The 19,435-nt window shown below is 38.0% G+C and overlaps 1 pseudogene; it reads left to right on the top strand.

Moving 5' to 3' along the window:
* The first annotated feature begins 18,215 nt into the window (after nucleotides 1-18,215).
* Nucleotides 18,216-18,751, top strand: LOC107530147 (ferritin light chain pseudogene; annotated as a pseudogene).
* The last annotated feature ends 684 nt before the right edge of the window (nucleotides 18,752-19,435 follow it).

Below are 19,435 nucleotides of genomic sequence, written 5' to 3'. Positions count from 1 at the left end.
TCTTTCAAGGTAGTGGTAAAATATATATCAGGGAAAAAAAAAAAAAAAAAAACACAGTAAATTAGGACATATTAAACAATGTTTGCAAGTAATGTTGAGTGCCTACTGTGCACTGAACATGAATTTCTTCTATCATATCCCCACCTGGTGGTTATCTAACCACCGCAAACTTACATTGACTCTACAATCCAATAAAATGGCTGTATATATTTTAATTTCTAGAAAAGTCCTATTTACCAAATTTACAAATGCAAATGTCTCTTACTTGAGGGATATTGGTCCTACAGATTCAAAAAAGTGGCAGTATGCATTTCCAAGCATCTCTGGGGACCAAACATACTTAGAAATGATCAGCAACTTCTAAATTTCCCTTTATTAACCTGTCATACATACCCAATAAATGTATTGTCATTAAAAAAAAAAAAAATTGTTTCAAGAGTAGGCACATTCATTAGTTTGCCAAAGCCTGTATCCAGATTTATTATTCTAGCAAATGGTGAGAGGAGTCTCCATTCATAAGTAAGAATAGGATATTTATTTCAGAGCTCATTTTCATAAATGGTTTTCTCCTGTTGTCTAAATATACTGTTGCCAAGTGAATGGATATTCGCTGGCAGAACTGTGTAGAAAACAGCCAGCAACATCTAGTAATGAGAACAGTACAAACATACACACATTTATTTACCATAATTGTAAAGTTTAGAGAGTTTGAAATGTTTAAAAAGTGTGGCTTTTTAATAAGGTTGTTTATATAATGATGAATTTTATTATTTCTTCAAAGCAATGTCTACCTAAAAAAGTTAAAATTGAAAAGAAATCCATTTCACATTAAATAATGGAAATCTTGGGCATCATATAACTGCTTGGAGAAAGTTTACTTTGCAAGAGTCTGCTGCAAATGTTTTCATTGCAAAGTAGTTTGAATTATGTCAATTAAACTATTTCATTAAAAATACCTATAACATGAGTTCTACCTCTATAATTAGAGGACTTACCCTACAGATTATAATACTTTGGGATTTAGAATTTATAGATTAAATGTTGTTTGCAGTTTTTAATAGATACATAGATAAGAATTTTAAACCACTTGGATGAGTAGCCGTTTGATAACGTACCTTTAAATGACCATGAAAATGAGAAGGTTACTGCTCTTAAGCCAGGTCCAGCTGGGCATATTGTGAAATGCAATTATCCTGTGGACTTAAGCAATGGAACTGGGGAATCAAGGTAATTCAAACCCTAGTCACCTGCATTTTCCTCAACCAACTTGTTCATTGAAAAAAGATTTAAAATGAGCAAAACAAGATAAAACAGTGGCTCTCAGTTTCACGAAGGGCAGGGATAGACTAAAAAGCATAAACATGCCATTTCTTCTCCTGGATGTGTAAACACTCAGCCCATATCTGTGAGCAGCATTCTGCCTCCAGGAGAAACAAAAGTAAATACTGGTATGGATAACACGATATTTCAGGAAAACCTTGTTCAAACCAGTCTGTTCACTGGGTGAGGGAGGTTGCTGATTATCTTCTAGATGTGTTTAATAACTCTTATGTCAATAATGCTTTGACACTGAGAGAGAAAAAAATATTGCTGATTTACGAGAACTGCCTTCACAAAATGATTAGGCTTTCTTGGTTCCACGAGCTGACGTTCAACCTTCTAAGTTTATTTAGAAAGGAAGAAAATGACAACAGGCCATAAGAGAAGGAAATTGGATATGAAGATCTTAGGAAGGAAGGGAGATGCGTCACTAGTGAAATATGATGCAGACCTGTACAGACTCTGTGAACTCCCTCATTTAAGCTCTCATTGTTTATAATGCATTTATTGATTCATTCAACAACTCTGTTTTAGCTGCCTTCTATAGCGAGGGGACAGATGTAAACAAGATACAGTCTCTGATCTCACAGTTCCAGAGTATAAACTCAAGATTGGAAGATAATATTCTCGCCCAGTTATCCAGCTAAGCAGGCCTGAATCGCTTCTATAAACTGTCTGCCAAAGCTTTTCAACGCCACCCTAGAGCTAGCATTAATAGCTAAGATATATTCATTTTTGCAAATACTGCTGTGAAGCCGTATTTCTTCCTTTTGTCATATTTATGCAGTAGATTTTGTTTGCTTGCTTAAAAGTAAGCGTACAATTTTACATCTATGCCTATAGTGCACCAACTTATAATAACTAGGCCCACTATGCTAGCCTGTTAAAACCTTCTTAGAGCCAGGGCATTCATTATCCCTCCCCAAATTGGGTTACTTGCACATATGATGAGCAGGTCTTCCATAACTTCACCTAACTCTTCATAAAAATGCTGACTAAGGCAGAGTCATATTCCTGAAACACAAGCTTGCCTTGCAGGTTGAACCTCTGCTATCAACATCTGGAATTAGGTCAGTAAGTTTCACCACCAGGCTCTTAACTGCCTACTATTTTAATAATTTATTCATCATCAATCAAATTGCAAAATAAAGGCCCTTAAGAATCCCTACCAATGGAATGATCTTAATATACACAAACAAACAAACAAACAAACAAACAAAACCTGTTTAGTTAGTCTCAAATACATACATTAGGCCTAAAGACAGAGAGTATGCGAGACTCCTACCAAGGAGTCCCAGTTCGCACCTGTGATCCTGATTTACTTTCAAAGCATCCTGGTGTAAATAATAAAGTATACCTTTATGGCCCCCTATGCTATGGGCAATGGAATGGATGAGCCAAATTTCTATAACCATCTCCCCCTATAAATTCCTTGGTCACCTTTCAGGCAGGTTTAGAGAAGTGATTTTCTCTCCTTATAATAATACATGTGGAGTCCTTAGGCACCTCTGTCATCACAGAACAGTAAATATTTGAGGCTGGGGTCAGTCATTGCTTTATTTCTAGCAGCTAACAAGGTTCCTGGGACATATAGGCACTTAATACCTATTTTCTGAGTGACAACTGAGTAAATGAGTATTTCTGTTAGTGAATGGGCTAATCTGTGCAGTGTGATTCTGTGACTTTATAAATATATTCCCAGGCCAGCGAGGGCATGAGCATGTAATGTGAATCCTGTCTGGACTTTATTTGCCTCTTGGATCATTCCATTTTGAGGACTTTATTTGCTCTGCTCTTCCCACTTTCAGCACGTAGGCTTGGCCTTCTAGTAACAAAAAGCATTTCACCTCCTGGCATGAGACCTCTTTTAACTTTAGTTAAGCTTATGTGATAGATCCTTTCTCAAAGGCCCTGGGCACCTGCCACTGAGTTAGGAAAACACATCTTCCCCTCTCTCCTCTTCTGTCCACATGAGTGACTAAAAGATTTGGATTCAATGATGGGATAAAACATGGAACTTCTGGTCAGAGACATGGTCTTTTGTTTCTATTCACTCACAATATTTTCATAATCTTTCAGCATCTTATTTTGTTTTCCGTAATGTAAATTAAAATAGTCTGTACCAAAAAAATGTCTAAATACGACTCATTCTGACTTTGAAGAAAAATCTTATATTTGGTCTCTTTAATTATGGTCTGTGTTCAGAGGCAGTACTCAAATTATTATGCTCTTCAAAATATATTTAGTTTAATTTAATTAAAAATGCATTGTCAAGTCCCTACTGTGTGTAACACATGTATTTCCTTATACCTTTGGAACAATACGAAAAATGAAATATTCAAATGGCATGGCATTTTTCTCTAAAAGGAAAGCCACATGAGATGAAATCTTATGCATTGGCTAGCAGATGCCAGGAATGCAACTTATTTTTAGAATAATTTCAAGCTCACTACAGAAAACAGTTGAGTGCATTTTCATAAAGTCCTCCAGTTTCCATGGCAAATGGGGCCATTATTTCTCCTAAATGGAAGGCTTTTACTTACACTTTCCAAATGCTTTTCATATTGTGCCAAAAACTCAAGTCAGTCCAGAAACAAGTATACTAATGGCTTATTGTTAAAAGCAGTTTTTAAGTAAAAATGTGCGGCAGGTCAAAGTGACCTTCCATTCAGGCCTATGGAGAACACCAAATAATATGCTCCAGTCAAATGGCAAGCATGCTTCTTAGGTGTAGACAGTGTGGCATATAAAGAGTTTTAATGATGCAAAGCATTCTGTCATGATGAGATATAAAAACAATAAGATTAGATGTTCTTCTTGGAAAACTATAATGGTTGTTCCTTAAGTTACAAGACACAGGCTCTAAAAATCACTTATATACAAATTCATTTAATATCTAATATGCATTATGCATATTAAAGCATAAAATACAAAAACTATGTAATTTCGTAAGCTCTGCTTAATTTTATAATAAATGATGATATTTCTTCTTTAGAAGATTATGGAATTTTTAATATCAAATATTAAATGGATTTTGGAAATGCAACTAATTAGGCTAATAAATATCAACATGATATTTATATTGTTTACTGGGTTTTTGTTTGCAAAAAAAAATTATACAATTGCTATAGAAAATCAGTTACAAATTAAAACCTCTCCCTAAAAACTAGAGTTGCATCACCTTTCCTTTTCAGCATAGAATTTATTCCATAATGTCAATTTTTAAATTAATGGAGATAAATCTGAAATTATTTTAATTCTAAATTATACTTGTTCACTTACTATCAATGTTTATTAGCCATCTGTTTAAACTATATCTACTGACTGCAGTGCCTGTCTATGGGAAATACGTAACAACCGATATATGACTAATATTTATATATACCTAATGTATAACTACTCAGGGAGAGACTATTATTAACATTTAAAATCCTTCTTCTATATGTGACCTGGAAGAACTAGCTGGGATAGGGAAGGACAGAATGATCTAGAAGTCCGCCGGCCCTGGCCCACAGAACATAGACTGCCGTACACATCCCTAGCACGGACTCAACCGGACTTCAGGAATAGTTTCTTCTCTGTTGTAAGCTTTGAAGCCAACTTTCTCCCTCTCCTTCCAGGCTTCTAGCTCGTTTCATCTCTATTTTTATTCTATCAGGATCTCGGATCACATGTAATGATAAACTGACCTTAAATTTGCCTCTGTCATTTTCATTTTTGTGTAAAGATAATCATTTTATACATATTTATAATGAGGACCAATCCAATATGGATATGCTAGTGTTGACGGAAGATTGGGTGGGTGGAATTTCTCCATCACTAGTGGGAGTGGGGTTCTTGGGATATTTTGACAAAGGGAATTTTCATAAGATTTGCATGGGAGAATGAATTATTTTATTTGTGTGGAATTATATTTCTTGGTTACCAAAGATCCACTGTCTTTAAACCAGTCCTGGAAAATATGCAGCTGGGGCTCCAGCAGAGCCAAAAGCAGGGCCAGTGTCCAGAGTTTCCATTCTGCTCCAGAACTGAGTCGGATCAGGCTAATCACCATCTATTAGTCCACTGTGTGGGTCCCACATGGCCTTGAGACACATAGGCAAATGCAGGGGAGCATGCCCCTGCAACAGGAGTCCCAAGAGAGCAAGGGGGCCAAAAGTGCAAGAGAGGGACCTTTCTTTGTTTAGGAATTCAGTATCTCAGATTTCACACCCTCGCAGTGGCCATGCCTATTTTGGTCACTGACTTCCTTTTAGGTGTGACTGACAGATAAGCATCTTCCCATGTCACCCAGACATTACTGGGCATGCATCTATGCCCAGTCCCTTCCCCCAATGACCTGTGGGGGACAGACTTGGAGAATGTTAACTGCAGCTTCCTGGCAAAGCTGTATAAATGGCATGCCTATATTATCTAGTCTCTGCTTTGCTCCTTTCTTGTTAAATAATAACCAGGTTATTACAACAGTATCACTAGGATCGCTAATGCTATACATTACAGAATAAGCATAAATTATAAAAATTAACAATTCATTTTAAAAGTGTGTCTCGCAGACATATGCTGTTTACTACAGCACCCAAGATGTACTAGGCCAGTGCCCAATAACACAAAAAGTAATGTAATTACATTATGTAAGATGTCTATGTTCACTGGCATAATGAAATGGCTTGAATTTTCTAACACATGTCCCCTTCTGTGCTACATTTAGCATCTCTTTCTCAGAGTAGGTGTTTCTCTTAATGCCATTTGGCCAAAGATAACTCATAGTGCTCCTTTTAGACACTTTGAATTATCTTAATAGTTTTATTTTAGTGTTTAACACTTGGTTCTTTTTCCTTTACTGGATGGTCTTGTATTTGGGTGTTTAATACAAAGTACTTTTTCTCCCCTTCCTTTAAACAAGTATGAATAAAATCTATAGGACCTACAGAGTGGGGTGGGAAGAGTTGGGCTCTTTCTCCTATCTCTTTATAGCTCTCCCAACCACGGAGTGGGCAGGAAGGAGAGGGAAATAAAAAGCCCTCTTTCATTTATTGGGCAAGAGTATGACCGTCTCTGTTTCTACTTCTCTAACAATCATTGTGGTCAATAATGTCTGCCTGGCACGTGTCAGAATGTTGTTTCTCTCCTCTTGGAGCTCAGCTGTGTTTCTGCAGGAAGAATTGTGGGAATCTCTGCAATGCACATTTTCTTAAAATAAGAAATCAGTCTCTTTTCACCTCTTTCAGTTCTTCCTTACTTCCCATCAAAGGAAAGTCAACCTGAAGCCTTTCACTACCTTTTGGGGGGGGTATCTACAATATGGATCCAGTGAGGCACTCCCAGCCTTGCCCACTGACAACGAGAAAGGCATGTATCTTCACTGACACCACTCTCTTGGAAAATTTGGAATAAGACCTGTGTGATTAATAACATTTTAAGAACTTACTGTTCTTTATCTCATGAGACAATGTAGGCCAAAGGAAAACACATTTTAAAATGACAACTCAGCTAGTTGGTTTGAGGAGCTATATAAGTCAGGGAACAGGATTTCTGGTGTGAAATCATAGCTCCAATTTCAGCCTGGCTTCTCCACAGTTATATCAGTGTCTCTATGAAAGCTTCATCAAAACCTTTCTAAAGAATAAAATAAAAATATATAGTATGACCTAAATTATTCCACAACTTTCCTCCAGATAAAAATGTTGATGGTTTCTTCTTTTTTTTTAATCCTTACCCAAAGATATCTTTTTATTGATTTTTAGAGAAAGGAAGTAAGAGAGAAACATCCATGTGAGACAGAACATTGAGAATCGAACCTACGATTTTTGGTTATACAGGCAATGCTCCAACCAAGTGAACCACCTGGCTAGGGCTAGTAATGTTTTGTGGGGTTTTTTTTTCAAACAAACTTCTCACTTTTAAGTTAAAACAAAACAAAAACTATTTAGAACAGTTATCCAAGGCAGTGCTTGGTTTGGACTGCTGATTGGATAAGTGTCCTATTAGGAGTACAAAATCACTAGGGCAAGAGCCTATCAGGAGAAAACAGACAGGAAAATGTATGATTTATGAACCACTTTGATAGTAGAGATCCAGGGCTGGAAAGCATGGCAACAAGTCATAATATGTAGTAGGAAAGAGATGATCCAATTTAGCACTGCCTAGCATTTTCTATCTAGAAGGAACTCAGGGGCAGAAATAAAACTGGGGCAGGAAGAGGAGAATGGTAGTTAAGTGACTTCCTTTGAATCTGTATTACCTTAGTTAAATTCTGTGGTTTTAACAAGACCTCATGTTTATTTGGGCATTTGTGTAGAATAGTGGAAATTCCAAGAGGGCTACAGCTTCTAACCCTAGCACCCCCTCAAACCAAACAAACCAAAACCAACTTCCAGTCTCCACTGATCAGGTAAGCTCTGTAGAGAGAAAGAAGTAGGTAGGGATGGCAGAGGACCAGACCTTACTTCAAAAAACAGGCTTAGAATAGCTGGAATGGGCAGAATCACATAAATCAAGCACAGTGCTCTACAAAGTGATGATGACTCAGATACACTGGCATCAAAGAGCTTTGTAAATGATGTCTGTGAACCATTTAGAAAGTTAACTGGTGGTGAAAGAGGCAGCTGGTTGAGGGTTGCTTGGAATTCTGATGCTAGAAAGAAAGAAAAAGTAGTGATCATACATTTCAAGTCCCTTTTGATTTAATAATACCTTCTATAGAGTTGCTTTCCCTATTTGAGAAACAAGGCTGATTTTTTAAAACTGGATGTCTTAAAAAAAATAGAATATATAGATTTGAAAAGAGTATAGAAGACACATTGTCATTCATCTCACAGAAGAAATATTGGGTCCATTAGAGTATACACTACATCTTGAGTTAAAAATTAAATGGGAACATTCAATTTTTATACGTGATAATGCTGTTATTTGGATAAAGGGAAGTTTGTAGCATTCATTTCAAAGCCAACTTTTAATGAATCCTTGTTAATGCTTGTTGGTTTTGGTCTTCATTCACTGTTTGCAGTAGATCTACTTGAAATAGCTCATTAACCTTGCCCAGTTCTCTACATTGAGGTACAGGGAGAATCTGGCAGACAACACAAGATGCTTTCAGCACTTCAAAGAGAAGGTATCATTATATACTCACATTTTGGCAAAAGTGATTGACAATTTCATACTATGCAGCCCAAGTACCACCGAGTCAATCAGATAAGGGAAAATGTAAAAATAAAAGCCCAGAGTACTTAATCATTCTACTTTAATTGAAGAGAAGCATTAAAATCAACTGAGCAATTTGCAGTGGTTTTAAGATGCCACTGAAAGGGATGACAAACAAATTACAGATGAACTTGGACTGCTTGCTAATTTGGTCGCATAGCGAATATTACTTCATAATCAAAGAAAGCAATTAATAGAACTGCCATAAAAAATATAAGCATGTTCACATCTCATGTGATAATAACTTGCCAATAGATGCTAATAAGTCAAAATTTACATTCAATAATTTTAGGGAAAGTTTTTACCTTAAGATCTTTTGGTTTAGCTGAAAGCAGAGAAGTCTTAGCCTAGGTCCCCACTCCCTAATGTCCCTGACAGTGGGAGGGAATTTCCTCTAAATGTCTTCTTATCTGCTTTAACAACCTTTATAATTCACTAAAAAATTACACTCCTTTATTCCTTATGTAGAGAAGATGTAATAAGCACACTTTTTTTTTCATTTAAGACTTTGAAATCAATACTGCAGATATGAATTTTACATGTTCAAAATATAGGGGAACTTTTTTTTAATTTGATAGAAAATTTTGACTAATTATCAAGGGTCATTTTAATCTATACACCCCAATCGACATGACAGGTATCCCAACCAGGCTATCACATTATATTTCACTCTTTCAAAACAAACAGAAAAAGGAGCCCCAACTCTTGAAATATTGAAATAACATTAAACAGGGAGTATGCTGACTTTTAAACTAAGATTAAAAATTTTACAAAGCAAAAAGGCGCAATTTCCAAATAGATCCTATGGTATGTTACAATATAAGCTTATTAGCAATTATATCTGGAAGGAAATCTACATGTAAGGGACATGCATACTTCACCTTATATTTGTATCATCCTATTCTTAAATTAAAATAATTTGAATAAATAAATGTATATTTCCAAAAGTGACACTACAAGGTATTTTTTATAGAACTTCTGGACTGTAACTTACTAGATCTGCTCTCTCCAGCAAATTACTTAACAAACTTCCTAGTTATCAATAAAGATAATAATAACTAGTATACAGCATTTTCTAAAGAATTAAGAAGTAGATGTTTGAAAATGCTTAGCAGAGGTTCTGGTGCCTGATAAATGGTGGCTAATTATTATTTTAAGTAAAATAAATATTTTTAAAGGTATATGTACATAATGCTAGCTGATTTAGCTTTGTTTGAAGTTCCCTATAGAGCTCAAGTGATAAAATTATATTTGGAATGCTCTAGAAGAAAGAATACTTTAGATGTTCATTGAGAGCAAAACAAATTTAAAAAATAGTGAAAACCCTTAATGAAATAATTTAAAATAATAAAAAGCACTGGGGCTATTTTTTTGTTCTTCCAATAAGGGATATACATAACCTAGGATTGCTAATTGTAAGTGGACTATTAAGTAAAGTTATTTAAAAAAAAAATTGAGGAAAATATTTTTAGAAAGTATTAGAGCACAATGATTAAAGGTATAGGCTCTTACTATTTGCATGTGGGTATATATGTACATATATACAGAGTGTCCCAAAAATGTATACACACTTTGAATAATTTGATGTTTATTAAAACACATTTCATTTTCAAAATGTAATAGAATCAGCTGTTAAAATGTGTATACATTTTGGAGGGACACCTTGTATATACATATACATTCACATGGATAATTTAATGTTTTAAATACCTATGGGGATGAAATACATTTTGAAAGCAGTTCTATTTTAACACTTCTTTTTTTTAGTTTCATAAATGAAAGCAACATTATCTTACCCTATTATTCCCACTATGGGTTAATTTCATTTTCATATTGCTACATACAAGTTTTATTACTGCTTTTGAAAATTATAAAAGATCTGAAAACTAGATTGTTCACTATGCTTCCAAATTACATGAAATTTCCTGGAGAAATGTTTTCTGCTATTTTTCCATTACTTTATCAATGCATTATAATTTGTTAAATATTTATTCTAAGTGACATTGAATTTCTTAGATGAAAAAATTTCTGCATGTATGCACACAATTATTATATTATGAATACTTATTTTAATTTAATATTTTACTTAAAATTTTACTGTTAATTGTATTTTTAAAAAATCACTGAAATTATTGGAGCTTCTATAAGAAACCAAACCAGCACATAATGATGTCATTGCTTTCCCCATGTTCCTTTTTTCTCTCATCCCCTTTATCTTTTGCACACACACACATACACACACAAACACACATACACACACACACTCTTAGATGTATAAACACATACACACAGCTGTGTGACACTCACTGGCCAAAAAAATGAAAGAATGTTGTAACCCATTACAAATCTCTTCCTGAGGCTCTTTAATGTGTCTAAAATTAGAAAAATCCAAACTAAATTCAGAGCAGCCTCTTCACAACTGTAGTCAATGATTACAGCTGGCGATTAAACGGGGGAAAACAAATCCTGAGACATCACTAGGATCCACCATAGAAGTCAGTCTGAATAGAGGCAGTCAGTGGCCGCCCAGGGTGAGCTGGAGAGGGTCATCTGTATGCCAGTCGGCTCCAGTAACTGATACTGGTCAATTTCCAAGGCACAGAAAATACCTGGTTATATCTTCCTTTTAAAATTTTTTTAAATTTAAAAATTTTTTATCTTATTTTATTTTACTTTTAGCTCTGCTGAAGCACAAAGATCACAAATTCTTTCTCCAGGAATAATTTTATCATTATTTTAGAGAGGGGATTTTTTTATGGGTTAGTGTTCGTTAATTCATTTGCCTCTTGGGGTGCTGATGGCCCAATTTGCATCCTGCATGAATAAATTCCCTTGCCAGATTACATAAAGTGAATTTGGCTCTGAGAACAGCCAAGTGTGTCTATTGTCCAAAATATCTAAGCAATGGAGGATTCTGGAAGGCTTATATATATGGCTGGCACCCGTTCAGCAATATTGTTCTGAGACTCAGGTTTCTGCAGAACCTTCCAAATATCAAGGTGAAAAAAGTGACACTGTGTTTTCAAATCCTTTACAGCTGATAAACCTATTTTTTAAAGTTCTACAAATACAGACATAGGCCACATTTTTTGAGAGATAAGCTTGAGTGTTCCAGGAAATTTTTATAGGTCAGTGAAAAGAAATAAAATAAGGTAGATATATTTTTTAATTAGTCAATTAATCATGTGATCCAAGGAGCATATTTCTTCTTTACTTGAGTCTCATAACTGTGCTAAACTTTCATAGTCAATTATTCATGGTTTACATACAGGAAGTCATGAGATCCTACTAGTCCAGTTGGGATGATGCAGCTCCTACCACATGACTGAGCTTGCAGAGGGAGAGAGGAGGGGGACTCATGGTACAAACAACACTGGGAATCAGAAAGTATGAGTTCTAGAATCTGTCCCTTCTGGAACTTTCTGTGTTACTTTAAGTCAGTTACATTTTAGGACTTCAGTTCTCTGTCAAACAGGCATAGTAAACTCTGTTCTACTACCTACCTTTAGTTTTGTGAAAACTAAAGGAGCTGTTTGATGTGAACCACACTGAAAATTACAAATAGCTATGGAAACACTATTTAGGACAATTCTCTCATGCTTGCAGAGTTAAGGCATTCATTAATTCAACAAGCTTTCCTAGAGAGTCTGTCATGTGCTAGGTGGCATGTAGATTGCTGGGTGGGTCTCTAGTTAGATAGGTAATTTTGATGTTTTTTCATGGTGTTTAATAACTTTCTTTCTGCTGTAGAAAAAGAAAGACAAATGGGATGGATGATAACCATAAGCTTATTAAGTAGTCAGTGAATAGAATCATTTGTATTAAACAAGTAGAAAGGAGTGGGAAGATTAAGAGACACCTAATGCTCTTGAGGCACTAAATAAAGCCATCAGAGTACAAAAGACCCAGGACACTCTACATAGGAATGAGACATGGCACACCAAACATACAAGAAGTCTTTAATATTCAGGGTGCACTAAATATACATGAGCATTCAGTATTCATGAGGTCTTGACTCAGCCAGGTGACACCCACTCTGTTCCCAGAGTCTTCTGCCCCATAAATATGGATAAATCCCCTGGCTGTTCAGAAGGTTGACTGGCAACCTACAGCTACTGGCCAGGCTTACTTGTCCCTGTGTCTCTCCAAGAGAACCAGTGTGTATTATTGACCCAGAGCACCTTGCTCAAACCTCAATCACCCCATCTGCAAGAATGACTGAGGTGGGTGAGAAAGAAAAGGACATGTGAACAGTGCATGCCCCAGGACTCAGGTAGCATGTTTGCACTCTAGCCTAAATTTCTTCTTGCTTCTAGCTGTACATTTTGAACAGATTAACCAACCATGGTCTATGAGCATTTTAAGTTGGTCAATGAGCTTTTCAGTTCTGTGACCCCTAGGATCAATTTCCTAGGGTTGTGCTTAAAGGCTACGTACCAATGCATGGAGGAAATTTCCCACATGACACCACCCTTTTAAAGCAGCTGCAGAGTGTGACTCTTCAGGCTAATCCTAATGACCAGGTGCCCTCCCACATACCTGCTGCTTGGCTACCGCTGCAATGTCTGCCGATACTGTTTCTTACATGACGGCGACTCTTAAACCATACCAATATCACTGCTAATTAACACCTTAACATTATCTGAGCCCTGTTCTAAGCCCTTTTATATCTATGACTTCATTTAATTCTCATGAAAGACCTGTGAGATTGATAGTATAATTATCCTCCTCATTTTTCAGATGAGGGAGCTGAGACACAGAAAGATTAAGTTGTTTGCACAAGTTGTTTGCACAAGGTCACGCAGCTAGCAGGAGGTAGGGCTGAAATCCAATCTGAACAGTGTTGCCCGAGAACCCTTGCTTTAACTCTCATGTTGAAAGCTGTCTATGGCCTGTATGCATGGCCTTGAATTTCACAGTCTTTTAATGCACATTGCCCTCTTGAACCTGTCAACAAAGCTAACATTTTCAGATTACCCACTCCTCAGCATATATTGGCTGATAGTGTGAAAAACGTGGAAGTTATTTCAGAGGAGAGAATTGAGGGAAGATGAGAATCCAGTGTCTAGGATAGAGTGTGGCTTTAAATTAAGACTACATGCACTATCCTGAATTATTTCAGAGTAGCTGAGCCTGGAGGAAGGTAAGGATGGAGGTGGCATTCCCTTGACAGATCTCTCTTCTCTGAACTTCTTTACCCAGGGAGCCTAAGAGAGGTTCAGATGGAAAGAAACTACACTGAAACAGGCAAATTGCTCAAGAAGTTTCAGAAGGAATTTCTAACCCTTCTTTTGCTCTTTCTAACCCAGCTTCACAAAGCTCTTCCTAGCACTTGGTACATACATGTGTGCTCACGTCTAACCCACACCCGAGACAATGGGTCTATTTTAGAGATGAGGAAATGGAGGCTCAGAAACACGCTGTAATAGCCCCGCATCACAAAGCCAATAAATCGTAGACGTTGATTATGAACTCAGGCTCGATGACAGCAGCACACATGTTCTTTCCATTATATTTCATCACTGGTGAGCCTACACTGATAAGAAACTCAAAGAGCTGCATTGTCACTCTGCCCTTTCACCCCATTCCTTAGACACTCCCTGACAATGATTCATTTCTGCTTGAGCTCTACCTCTGAAGGACTGGGATTGGTCATGGTGAGCAACAACTGACTTCCTGGGAGGCTTGGGAGATGCCGAGATGAACAGAAAAGAGTGCAGGAATCATGGGCCCAGGCATGAACATAACTTTCCTCTGGGAGGGGTTCATTTCCTTAACTTGTAAAGTTTTTCTCTACCCCATCTCCAACCACACCCACAGCCCTTGATTTTTTGGCTGGATCAGCATATCCCACAGACTGCTTTCAAAAATATCTCATTGGCCACATGTGGCCCACATTTTCAGACATTCCGGAAATGTAGTGTTTGATTTGTACATCCCCACACCTAACAGATCACTCAGGCAGTGCTGACCTGTAGAGCAATTCGCCTCGCATGTCATCTACCATCTGTGCTTACCTTGTTGCAAGAGACAAGAAAATTCAGAAGATGGCAGGGGATTTGTTTCTGATTTATAAAACCACAATCATTATTGGGGATAAATAGCACCAATATGCTCATAAAACAGACGCAAATTATGCTTGTGTTTAATTCTAATTCGTTATCAGCGAATTGGTCATAGTTGTTCCTGTGGATTGTAAAACAAGTAAACTGGCTATTAAATTAGTAAAAATTTCATCATACTAAAATTGTACAATTCTTGTAGCTTGTAATTTTTTTTTTTTTAACAAATGCCTTAATGAAAATCTAATTGAAACCTAGATCAATGGACCCTAAAGTGTTAATGCAACAAGAGGGACCCAGGGGGACTTTGAAGTTATTGCAACAGGTCCAAGAATCCATGTAGATTGGGAAAAAACAAATAGGCTTTACACTATATATATACTGCTACTTTTCAAATTTATGGTTATCAAAATGCAAATTTTCACTGGACAAAATGCAAATCCACATATAATTAATATTGAATTCAAAGTAATTCTTGTTCTTAACTATTTATTAAGTCGATTGACTCTAAAACAGTATTTCCTATTATATGAAAAATTCTAGGAGAAAAAGCCTTAAAATGTGGACCCTGCATTCTAAAAGTCTGGGAACCGAAGATCTAGTCAGATTATCTTTTTCTGGTCTCACACACACTTGAGTTATCAACAGTGGACCTTTGACACAAGTTGTCAGGATTTTTTCATAGGCACAAGTGATCTACATATGACTCAGCCTGGGAGTTCTTTACTTTTCTTTTCTCTTTAATTTTATCAACACAAATCAGCATTGTAAATGCTTTTCCAGTAGGTTCTAATGGAGGCCCTGGGCAAAGGTCATTTCCTCTTTGGAGCCTCCCTGACCTGCATGCAGAGCTGTTTTCTGTCCTCTGCCCAATGCCATGCTTCATAATCCCTCTATTATACCACTTAGCACAGCACGTCTAACATCTGCTCCCATATCTGCAGAGAAGGAAGGAGCTGAGATGTTGTCCCTTAGAGAAAGGTAGCTGTGGATCGACCCAGAGTCTCAGTGCAGAAGTGTTATGGAGATTATCACATAGGCTGCATCTACTAAGAACTGAATGGGTTACAGCTAATAACAATAATCAATAAAAATTAATTCTCTTCATAGCACTTCTTGATTATGGCCCCATAACATAGAGAAATAAATTAAATACACAACTACTACACTGATAACAATAATAACACTGCACATAAAAAACAATGACCAGAAGGAGGCCATGGGTAGGGCTGCTGCATTAGGAGCTAAATGAAAGGAGGGGGACATATATCATAAAAAAATAAATAAATATGTTTAAAAAATAGACAAATAGGGTGAAAAGTCTTCAGGCAAATTAGATAGGTGGTAATAATACTAGCTAACTCTTATTAAGTGCTTATAATACCCCTGTATTGTTAATGTTAATGCAAGTATCAACTTATTTAATTCTCTGAAATACCTAATGAGATATATATTATTATTGTCCCATATACAGACAAGTAAATGTAAACACAGAGATGTTAAGTAACTTGTCCCAAATCCCATTCACTTAGTGCGTGGCAGAGAAGGACTCCTATCCAGGGGAGCCTGGCTTTCGAAATGCACTCTGAGCCATTACAAGGGAGGGCATGGTTCCCTACCCTCCTACACCATCACCAGGGCCTCGGCATACCCTCCTAAGTTGGAATTAAAGACGGATATGGGTCAAGAGAGAGAGAAAATTATTTTGAGGACACTTGTTAGGAGACATGTCATTAAGAAGTTTTACATGTGACTAATCCTTATTACGTACATATTGAGAAGGTATTATTATTGCCCCCTATTTAAAAATAAACTGAGATACAGAGGAATTTATTAATTATCCCAATATCACACTGGAATAAAGTGGTGAAACCACTTCTAAACCTGGACTACCTTACTTATTTTTACCACAGAGCATGATGCCTGGCTTAAGTGTTCAATGAAGCATTTTATAAATTAATTAGGTAATTAATTTCAAGGACATACAGGCCCTCTAACTATAGGCAAAACAATTGGGACTGGGGAAGAAAACAGGCAGAGATAAGGATTGATGTTTGTCTCTTTCTCTACCTCCCTCCCTCTTTCTTTTTTTCCTTTCTTCTTTGTCTGAAAAATATATATTAAGCATCCAGCATGTTGCAAAAAGTTCAACAGAAAGTCTATCAAAATGTGGTTCCTTAAGCTCCAATATGCTTATATGAAAATGGGGACAGAAGCCAGCAATCAAACAATTAAAATACAAAGGTGCCACGGATAAATAATAATATAGAAGTTTCCATGGGTAGTGAAACTTTAGGTAATACTGAACGAGGAGCAGAAATTAGAAGGACAAATGGATGGGGGAGAGAACATTTCACACTGGGAGAAGTTGTATGATACAGAAAAACAGAAGTTATTCAGTGTGGCCAAAGTGAATGAGGCATGTGATGGAATTGAAACCATTGTAAAAACCTGGCTATTATTTAACAGGAAAGGAGTAAAGGGAAGACTAGATAATATAGGGATGCCATTTATACACCTTTGCTAATTTAACACTCTCCAAGTCTGTTCCCCACTGGTGGATGGGGGAAGGAACTTGAAAAAGGCAGTTTGGACACATGCCCAGTAAGGTCTGAGTGACTGGGGAGGTGCCTATCTGTCTGTCAGTCACACCTGGGAGTAAGTCAGTGGCCAGTATAGGTGTGGTCACTGCAAGGGTGTGAAGCCTGAATATTTAAACTTCTGAACAAAGGAGCACGCTCTCTTGGTCTTTGGCCCTCTGGTCCTCTTGGGTCTCCTGTTGTAGGGGGCACGCTCCCTGCGCCCGTGTAGTTCACAGCCATGTGGGACTCCACACGATGAACTGATGGACTTTAATTAAAACCTGAATGCTGAACTGGACCCAGCAGCAACATGGAATGGAAGCTTTGGACACTGGCCCTCCTTTTGGCTGTTCTGGAACCCCAGCTGTACCTTTTCCAGGACTGGACTAAGGAGCATGGGACTTCGCAACTTAAGGAATATAACTCCTCACAGATAAAACCTTTTACCACAGCTCATACTTCTGTGGGGGCTTCTGAAAGTGCCCATTTCAGTGGTACTCCAAGAACCTCCTTCCACTCCTGTCTGGGGAACCTGGTCCATTAATTTCTCCTACAACAGAAGGGTGGAAACATGAGGCTAGCAAGAGCTAAGAAGTCATAGCACATCTTGAGAGTCACTAATGTTTTTAACCAGAAAAATGTAATAATGATCAGATTTATAAACTTCTGTAGCAAAAATATGAAGAAAATGGTAGGTGCAGAGAGTTGGAAGAAGAAGATCAGATGGACTATGTTTCTGACAAAGACTTGGTAGTAGTGGGCTGACAGTAACAAAAACACTGGATCGAACAGAGCATCTCGACAGAGTACGCAGGTTTCTCAGTCACGTGCAGTTTCAAACACTATATCTAAGATGGTGCCCTGGAGTCCCGGACCTGTCTCTTGCTTCAACAGTGTTTGGATGGAACAGACCCAGCGACGCCCTTTCCTCGAGCCTCCGACCACCCTCCAACATCTCCAGTCAGCACCTTTGGAACCACCTCAGCTGTCCTCTGCCTCCGACACCAGCCAACACTGTTTTTCAACCTTAACTCTCTATTGCTGAGCAACCATGAGCTCCCAAATTCGTCAAAATTACGCCACTGAGGTGGAGGCTGCTGCCAACCGCCTGGCCGACTTGCATCGGCGGGTCCCCCACACCTACCTCTCTCTGGGCTTCTATTGCGACCTGACGATGTGGCTCTGGAGGGTGCGGGCCACTTCTCCCGCGAGCTGGCCGAGAAGGAACACCAGGGCACTGAGCATCTTAAAGATGCAAAGCCAATGCGGTGGCCACACTATCCTCCAGGACGTGCTGAAGCCTCCCCAGGGTGAGTGGGGCAAAACCCAGGAGGCCATGGTGGCCACCAGGGCCTTGGGGAGGAACCTGAGCCAGGCCCTTTTGGACCTGACCTGCAGGCCCTGGGTTCTGCCCGCGCAGACCCTCAGCTCTGTGGCTCCTGGAGAACCGCTTCCTGGAGGTGGAGGTGAAACTCATCGAGAAGATGGGGGACACCTGACTCACCTCTGCAGGCTGGCGGCCCCCAGGCTGGGCTGGGCGAGGATCTCTTTGAAAGGTTCCCCCTCAAGCAGGACCAGGAGCACTAGAGCCCAGAGGCCTTTGAGGGACCCTGCTGCATTCCCCTGATGTCTGGCTTTCACCTGAGCCTCTCCTCTAAACCCCTAGCCATTCTGCTAACCAGCCGGGAGCCCTCTCCCATGCATTGGACCAAAAGGAAACAATAAAGCTTTTTGTAGCAAAAAAATAAAATAAATGAAATAAAATAAAATGTATAACATAGAAAAGAATACACAGTGCAAATAAATTTTTAAGATCAAATATAAACTTAAATAATTTCACTTTTGCAGGGAATCACTTTAGATAACATCTCTGGTTATATCCCAAGTTATCTCTTTGGACTTTTTTTTTTTTAATTAGGGGGGATTAGGGAGAAAAATCTCAGAAGTCTTAAGAAGGGAATATTGCAGTCATCAGTACATGCAGTGATGAAGACCTAGGGAAAAATAAATATAAATTGAGAGGAATGGATGAAGCCAAGAGACACCAAAAGTCAGGCCTACAGGACTTGGGTGAGTGGATAAAAGGGAAGAGTAAGAAGAGAAAGTTCAGAATAGCTGAGGTTCTGCAGGAAATATGAGCCAGAAAAGAAGCAACAGATGTGCAAACGCAGAGGATGAGTTCAGTTTTGAACATGCCAAGCTCGCAGTGCCCATGGGACATTCAAATGAAGAGACAGTGGAGATACAGACCAGAAAGTAACATGCATGCTG

The sequence above is a fragment of the Miniopterus natalensis genome, chromosome 2, assembly GCF_054644295.1.
Source record: "Miniopterus natalensis isolate mMinNat1 chromosome 2, mMinNat1.hap1, whole genome shotgun sequence".
In the NCBI taxonomy this organism is placed as follows: Eukaryota; Metazoa; Chordata; class Mammalia; order Chiroptera; family Miniopteridae; genus Miniopterus; species Miniopterus natalensis.
This window is presented reverse-complemented; position numbering and strand designations above follow the sequence as displayed.